Raw genomic sequence first — 8,414 nt, forward strand, 5'->3', positions numbered from 1 at the left:
CTGAAACCCTTTTATGTATGTAACTTGTATTGCCAATCAATCAATTAAAAGATGAAACTATGTTATTATATATAATAAAAGTGAAGAAATAGTATATACATATATATGTAATAAATTTGAAAAAAAATAAACATCTAACTATTACAACACATCTAATTATACAAACCTTTTTGGTTTTGACCTACTTGTGCAATGCACGACCTATTAATTTATTTCCTGTGTATCTAATATAAAAACAAACGTTTGATTACATTTTATTTCATAATAACAAATGGGTAATTTTTGGAAATTAAACTCCCAATAAATATTACATACTACCTTGAATGTATCGACAATCATACCTTCACCAGTATTGACCTACGTTAGTATCAAATGCGGGAATCATTTTCACATTTTACAGGCATAGTTTTCAACTGGCTACTTTGAGATTGCAAAGATAATATCTTCGAGCGAGATGAATTCTTTTAGTTCTTTATGAACTTTGTCAATTACGTACCTTGAGGAATTAATCTAGTGGATGTGATGATGATTTGTGGTAGTACTTGACATAACACCAAGGGACTAAATTTTTCGATTGCGCGAAGGGAAGTGCATACTTTGGTGTAATGTTCATACTTGCATAGTGTGAATTAATTCTTGAGAGGAATATTTTCTATCTTGTGGGAAATAAATTAAAATACTATATGTAGTACTCGGCGTGTTTAAATCAAGGGTCGATGGAGGAATTAATATTTGGAACAATACCAAATATTATATTATTTAAAATAGAGTCCAATGTTTATTACAAAATGTGGCTTTGGGCCTTGAGAAATAAAGGAGTCCAAATTAAATTTATAATTTCATAACTTGGACTACACAATTAAATGAGTCCAAACAATTAAATAAATTCGAGATCTCTTGAATCTATTCTACTCTTCTTTTCCACTCCTTACCGTTACCTGCGAAAATGAAAGCCCCACATTAATCCTAATTGCCATTCAATCACCCAGTTAATTGGCAATCAATCCCAATTACTACTCAATCTCCTCGTGATTCCATTTCCCTCCTACCATATTCACAATCTTCAATCCCAATTGAGAGTAAGAGAGAGCTGAGAGAGTGAAAGGAAATAGAAGGCCTTTGGTAATGCCCTTTTCTCCTCAACTCTTTTGTTTATTCGTAACCAAGAGCTCAGGGAAAGCTTTTAATCATGGCAGAAACCGAGAGCTTCCAATCGAATTATAGGTAATTCATATTCATCCGTTCATGGCACAATTTCACACTCCTTACGGAAATAAAACGTATGCAAACTTGTAACAGAAACAAAAGCCAAGGAAAGCACTACAGTTTTGCAACACAATTTCCAATCGGTTGAAGGTATAATACTCCCTCCCATTTTTCAAGATTTACATCATCAGTTTATACATAAGCATACCATCATCCGAGTTAATCGCTTCAATCAAACATCAACAATTGAACCCCTTTGCTGCGAACGAAAACTCGAAAACTTAAGAACATAAAAGCCGAGTAAAGAACTTATCTTTTGGGGTTTGGGGGCTGTTCGGATGTGACCGAGGGTTTAATCAGAGAGTTTCGGGGCTGTTTTGGGCTTAGCCGGAATAAGGTTGACGACAATGGAGTGGTGGCGCTGAATTATGGTTGGGCCAACTATAATTAAATAAATAGAAGGTTTGGAATAAATTTCTTGTTTGGGGCAATTAAATTAAATCCTTGGGCTGTTTTAATCAGATAATTCTTGGGCTGATAATTTAATTGTGGGGAATTATTTAATTAATTCCGGAATAATTAGAAGGACGAATAATTTTATCCCAATACTGAATATTCGAGGGAAATAATTTGCGGTAATTGCTTAATTTAATATTGGGATTTTATTCGATATCGTGGATAAAAATACAAGGAGTCAAAGGAGGAGTTATGGGCACAACATGACGCCTTGGGCGGCCACCGAATAATTGAAAATATGCGAAATTCGAGAAACCAGATAAAATACTTTAACTAGGATGCATGCATTCTAATTAGTAGTTTTCTCGAGCTAATTGTAGTGTTTATATTTTATTTATCTAAAGGGAATTTTTTCGTGAGACTCTAGTTTCGGAACGATGATGCTAAATGCTTTGACGTGAAATAAATGATTGCCATGCCGTTTTTCTCGAGCTAATTGGCTTAGCCTGGCTTTTTGCTAGTTACCTGACTTTGCCAGATATTTAATCGAATTCGGGTCTGAGTGTGATCCGTTAACCCTGCTTAGACTAGTGTACACCATGGGGGAACCGTGAGCTATTTGTCACACATTTGGCTGGTCCAGTGACCGTTTGGAATGTGGCCACATTCCTGGTTCACGGGTTATTTCAAATAGTGCATGGACAACGGAAAAAGCTTGCGCGACCGAGTTTGATGAAAATAGGAATATTTTTAGTGTACTTGGGTTCTTTTGAAAGCTAAACCTCAATGTCACTCAAATTGGCTTAACAATTATTTTAATGCAAATATTATTTTAGGCAAGTGTTCACTGAGTATATCAAGTACTCAGTCCTGCATGTGTCTTCCCTATGTGCAGGTTGAGCGATGATGCGCCATGGTGAGTGTTGAGTGGAGCCTCTGAAATCTACTCATTATCTTGTACCGAATAAGTCGTGTCTTCACACATGATGTCATTCGTTTCTCTTGGATGCTTCCGCCAAAGACTATTTATTGAACTCAATACTTTGATTCATCCTCGATGACTAAATATATTGTTTTATTTGTCGAATTCCATCTAGATATGAATTTGCTTCAATCCCCCTTTCTTCCCCGCTTCTTATATACTCCCCCAGTCGCGATCAACCGTTCTATCCTTAGAAAGGGCGAGTGTAACAGAGTGGTATTAGAGCTTACATTCTTTCAACGGCAAGAGTCTTTTCAATCTTGGTCTAGTTTGTATCCCTAGACCAAACGGATTCAATTATCAATGGCTTAACACACGACACGTCATGCTCAACCACGAGAAAGAGGTACAATCTATTTTCGAATTAGGAAAATGAAAGTTATTGATGATGTTGAGAAAAGCGATACTTTTGAGCTTGTGAAAATGAGTGAAGTAAAATTTTATGATGACTTTGTTTCAACAATATTTTTTTAGCATTTGGGAGGTACAAGGTGGAAAATGTTCATGTGATGGAAACTTTTTGGAAAATGTCAATTTTCAAAATTTGAAAGCGTTTAATGTATACTTTCGATATAATTACGATGCGATATGTGAATGTGAAATACAATGATGATGTGATTGATGCTGATGTGTGAAGTGGAGATATATGTATGTTCGATGTTGGTTTTGTTAAGTGTGGACAAGGGACTCAAATATGTGCCCTATGCATGCGAAGTAGATGGCTTGTGATGTAGTCTAGTCCGAACACTTGAACAATAGTTGTATGTTGACAACTTTTTAACCGCTTTCCTAAGCGATGGTTTGAACAAATGATTAGAAATTGGGACGAACCCCTAATTTTCCAAGCATACGAGGAAGGGGAAGTCGAGCGTTGGATGAAGGCGAGTGGATCGCGATATCCTTCCATACCCTTTTGTTTGATGAAGCCATGTTTGGGCGTTTCTTTGGGGTATCACCACACTGTTTTGAACAAGCATAACGAAATTGAAAAATTCTATCCTTAGATGGTGAAGATTTAACAATGAAAACTTGATATCAATTTACACGTTTCCCCCCATCCTTTCATACACACATATCACATATCGCATCAGTTTCTTATACTCTATCTATTCTTGAGCGTTATAGAGAGACCTTATCATTTTTCTGTAGATGGTGCGTACTGCTCATACTCCTCGTAAGAGTACCATAGCGACAGAGACGAGGCGTCGGCATATTGATAGGTTCTATGCCTACCGAAGGACAACGTGAGAAGACATAGTTGATTTTGTTGCATGTTTTTGGTCTTGTTGGCTTCGTGCTCATCCCTACGGAGTGGGAGGATACAACGACATTGTGCTACTAGTGGACACTCTGCCCAAGGAGTGGAGTGAGTGCGCCCAGGCTATGACCAAACGGTTTTTTATATGCAACCCACCATTAGTTGCGTTGGATGGAGACATGCATGGGTTTGCAAAGGCCATGTTTGAGGTATTGGTGGACCATCCCGAGAGGCCACCACCTGCTTCTACTGTGGAGCCACCCACCAGATGGTTGGATCTACCTTTTTAGACTTTTCTCGGGCGAGGGGAGGGCGAGTCCTCCCAATCATATTGGGCCAAGAGAGTCCGTACCAAGGATCGTGACCGCTATGACTCCGAGGGGGTGGAGTCTGATGAGGAGGAAGAGTATGACTGGATGATAACGATGGCCACAAGTTAGGCGATAGCGAGGAGAAGAAAGGAGAGTACGTTGAGGATGATGAGAAGGGGAATGCAGTGATGAAGGAGGGGGACCCAGACGATGAAGAGGACCCTGAGGAAGGGCTTTACACTGAGACTTCAGGTGTAGAGAAGGCCAAGTTTATTCCCTCACCTCCACTCGAGCCACCACCCATGATTCCACCTCCCCCTTATGAGGCCGCGTATGAGTACCTTCCATCCTTTTCACCGAATGGTCTATTCTACTATGTGTATTACACGATACTCACGGGTTATTGATACGGGCCTGAGTCGTCCGAGCCCATAGTTGAGCAAGTGATTCCCGAGGAGCAGCTGTCTCCTATCATTAAGGAGATCTTTTCCGACACACATGAGAACACTATGTAGGGCCCATTTGGATCTACAGTGATTCCGAGGCAGAGAATTAGTTCTAGTTTAGAGTTTTGTTCTGAGCCTGTTTTATTTAGTACAATGGATTATGTAATGGTTTTAACACGTTTTACTTTAGTACTGTTGTTGAGATTCTAAGTCCTCTTTGAGGGAAATTTTGTTTTGTGAGTTATGAAATTTTGTTTTTAGTTATTATTGTGTTTTAATATTTACGTATTTTACGCATAAGAGTTACAAGTAATGTTGGGAAACAACGAAAGCAATGAGTAATAACGATAGTGGGTATAACGATAGCTCCTCCTCCATTGTTTCTTCCAGGTACACCTCTATCACTTCTAGGTCTTTCGACACGTCTTGGAGGCATTTTGTTCAAACATTATACCCATTATCGTTATTGCTCATTTCTTCGTTGTTTCTCAACATAACTTGTAACTCTTATGTGTAAAATACGTAAAAATTAAAACACAAGTAGAACATAATTATAACCAAAAACAATTTTATAACTCCCGAAACAAAATTTGCCTCAAAGAGGACTTAGAATCTCAACAACAGTACTAAAATAAAAAGTGGAAAACCCACTACATAATCCATTGTACTTGGTGAAACGGAGAGGTGTGCTTAGAGGTGTGCTTGGTCGGAGTAGTGGCATGCCTAGCCTGAGGTGAGCGTGTAGAGGAAGGTGGTGGGTGCCTTGTGCTTGGTTGTCGCGCCAAGGTGCTTGCTGGGCCATGAACAGCCTCCAGCAGCCTCTCCATCACAGTCCCAATCCAGTTCATCTGAACCAGGTGGGCTTGAGAGTTCTCCACAAGCTGCGCCATCATCTGCTCCATTCGCAGCTTTCAATCAGTGTCGCGCTGGGCAGCCTCCTCTGTCTGCTCTACCCTCGGGGTGGCCACTAACGCCAGCTAGGGCCTTTGGTGTTTGCTTGGGCTGGCTAGGCGATCAGCTTGCCTCTGCCTTCCTTCAAGTTGGCCCTTTGATTGCTCCCTCTGTCCAAGAGTGTAAAAGTGAATCCTCCCCTATCTGCCTTTCTCCAGCACCTGTATTCTGAAAAAGTAATCAAGGTCAAACGGTTCAGGGGGAGGGCAATGGAGGGGGCGTCTAACACTCTCCTGATTCTCCAAAATCCAGTTTCTCCTCAAGTAAGCTCCCAGGAGATGGCACACGTTCAGGTGGCGAGCTGGGCGGGTAGCTATTTGATTGATTGAATAAGCCAGCCAGAACCCCAAGTGGACCTTCCTCTGCTCCTTCATACCTCACATGAAGTAAAGCTCAGCTAGAGTAATCATGGCTGCGGTGTTGGCCTGGCCCAAAAGGTTGCAGCCAAGGTAGACTTAGGCGAGGCGGAGGGCAGGGTCCTCAATATGGTTTCCCCGGGACTCGGAGGCCTTGAATGCTGGAGCTCTTTCATGGCTGAGGGCACTCCAGACTGCCTGCTGATCGAAATCAGCCTTTTTGTTAGGGAGGCCGATACCATTCCCCATTGGCCACCTGGTTGTTTGTATAGAGTCCTATCCGATTAGAGAACTCGTTAAGGCTCATGTGCTGCGAGCGGCCAAACACCCTAAATCTGACGCTCTGGGCGTCAAGGTCGATTTCTCCGGTAAATCTGAAGGAGGTAAAGAATTCCTTAGCTAGGACTTCGGGGATAGAGGTTGCATCAATATCTAACAGCCACTCGAAGCCTATCCCGATAATCTGTGAACTTCTCCTCGACCCCTATCTTCTCCAGGGCGGGTTGGTGGAGCTTCTTCCCTGATTTGAGGCGCTTCTGCTTGGTGACCCGTTGGTTGACCTCCTCTTGCCACTTTGAATTATCAAATTCCAGCATCCTCTTCAGGAGGTCTGCGGTCAGGACAACAGACTTTTTAGAATAGGTCACAGCAAGGCCTGGCTCAGGCCTCCCCATGCTTCGCCTGGACGTCCTGGTCCAGTGCAGCTCGCGCTCTCCGGTCTCACTGTCCTCATCATCATCTCGCGGCAGTGGGGCAGCTGGTTGGTCAGTGTCCCGAATGACTATCCCTTGGCTAACGCAGCGTGTTCTCTTTGTGGTCGGCTGGGCAAGTTCCTTCCCTTTTCTCTTCTTCTCCCTCCTGGCATGGCTGTCCTCTACAACCTCTTCTTCATCAATCAAGTGCCTCATACGGCGCGGCCTTCGAAGTAGTTGTTCCTCCTCCCTCTCTAGGTATTGCTCATCATCGAGCGTCTGTAGGAAGTTCCAGTCGGTCCCCCTGCTTTGAAGAAATATGTCACTCGGGAGGGGTGGACAGACCTCCATGTCGTCCTCAATCTCCACCACTTCAATCGGCTGTGGCTCTTGGACATGGGCGGAGTTGGAGCCTCCGCCACTCGATGGTGACATGATATTTAAGGCATGGGCGCCTTTTTCTTCCTGTCTGGGGCTAGCTCTACCGGTGTCCTCGACTACCCACTCGATTTCTGCCTCCTCCAGCCTCGAGGTAGGGATGGCAGTGACCTCGGCTGGGTGAGCCATAGGCTGCTCAACAACCTCCCCTTTCTCTACGACATTTGGGTCCACCACCGATACAGTAGCTCCATTGTAATTATCCACTAATTCCAATGGGTGGGATGTGGGCTTGTGGGATTTAGGGTAGGGAGGCGGACTTTGGGTTTTGGGGGGAGATGCTGGGATTTGGGCTTCGGCAGTAGGGACAGTAGGATTTCTAGATCAAGAAGATACTAGGTTTGCTCTGAGATGGGCGAAAGCCGTCGCGGCATCCGTCCCTATGGGTAAACTATTGAGGAGCCTCTCTAGTTGCTCCGATAGCCTTGGATCTACTGTACGAAGGGGGGAAGCAGAGTAGCGGCGCTAGGGTTTACTGGCGGTGACGCTAAGGCTGGGACTTAGGTCCACCGTCCGCTGGTTCCGGCACCGCCTTTCCTTGAGGATGTTGCGTGGTCGCTGGCTCTGTTCTTCGTCATTTTGATGGTATTGTGCGGCTTGTTCGTTGAAATCGGCGGCGATTTGGGGCTAGGGTTCCTGCGATTTGAGAAAAATTGAGAGAGAAACTTGGGTAGCGCGTGAGGAAAAAGTGAATGACGTTTCAGAATAAACTCCCTTTTATTTGAAATATAGCCGTTTGGCTTTCCCACGACGCTTCATATATTAGGCGCGCTTTTTTAGCTATCCTTATCCAAAAGGTGGTTTCCCCTCGACATGTCGGCAGTTAAGCGCGAAATTTAAGTTCCCTGCCTTGATCAAGCCACTGCATTTAGACCACAAAATACACCCAGTACCCAACTGATCAAGTGGACAAGTCAATCTAGATGAATACTCAAATAATAACCACTCGATCAGTTTAACTTTTGATAAGGCTAAAGGGAAAAATTCATTTGTTTGCGGGGTCTAACGCATATTTTAAGCCAGGTGTGTAGAAGGTTTTCGCCAGATCCAGGAAAGAAGAGGACAATTACATGGTCCAAGGAACTGGCGAATAAGTGAGCAATTTGGAGGAAAACGACTAGACGGAGGAGATAACGAAGCTGAAAGGTAGAATGAAGATTTCTACGAAGGCTTCTAGAAGATCAACTCCGCACCTATATAAGGAGGAGAGCATGCAAAAAAAAGGAGATTGGAGAGTGGAGGACTTGTGACCAGACTGTGGCTCGTTGCTTACTCACTTTTACACACTTGGGGGAAATGTTCGGGAGATCGTAGGGTA

At 43.2% G+C, this 8,414-nt stretch overlaps 1 long non-coding RNA gene across 1 annotated transcript; it reads left to right on the forward strand.

The window, feature by feature from the left end:
• The first annotated feature begins 1,103 nt into the window (after positions 1-1,103).
• On the forward strand, positions 1,104-2,691 carry LOC121771311. Its single transcript, XR_006043981.1, has 3 exons — positions 1,104-1,224; positions 1,300-1,356; positions 2,558-2,691. It is a non-coding gene; the product is annotated as an uncharacterized LOC121771311 (long non-coding RNA).
• Positions 2,692-8,414: the final 5,723 nt, after the last annotated feature.

The sequence above is a fragment of the Salvia splendens genome, chromosome 16, assembly GCF_004379255.2.
Source record: "Salvia splendens isolate huo1 chromosome 16, SspV2, whole genome shotgun sequence".
NCBI lineage: Eukaryota > Viridiplantae > Streptophyta > Magnoliopsida > Lamiales > Lamiaceae > Salvia > Salvia splendens.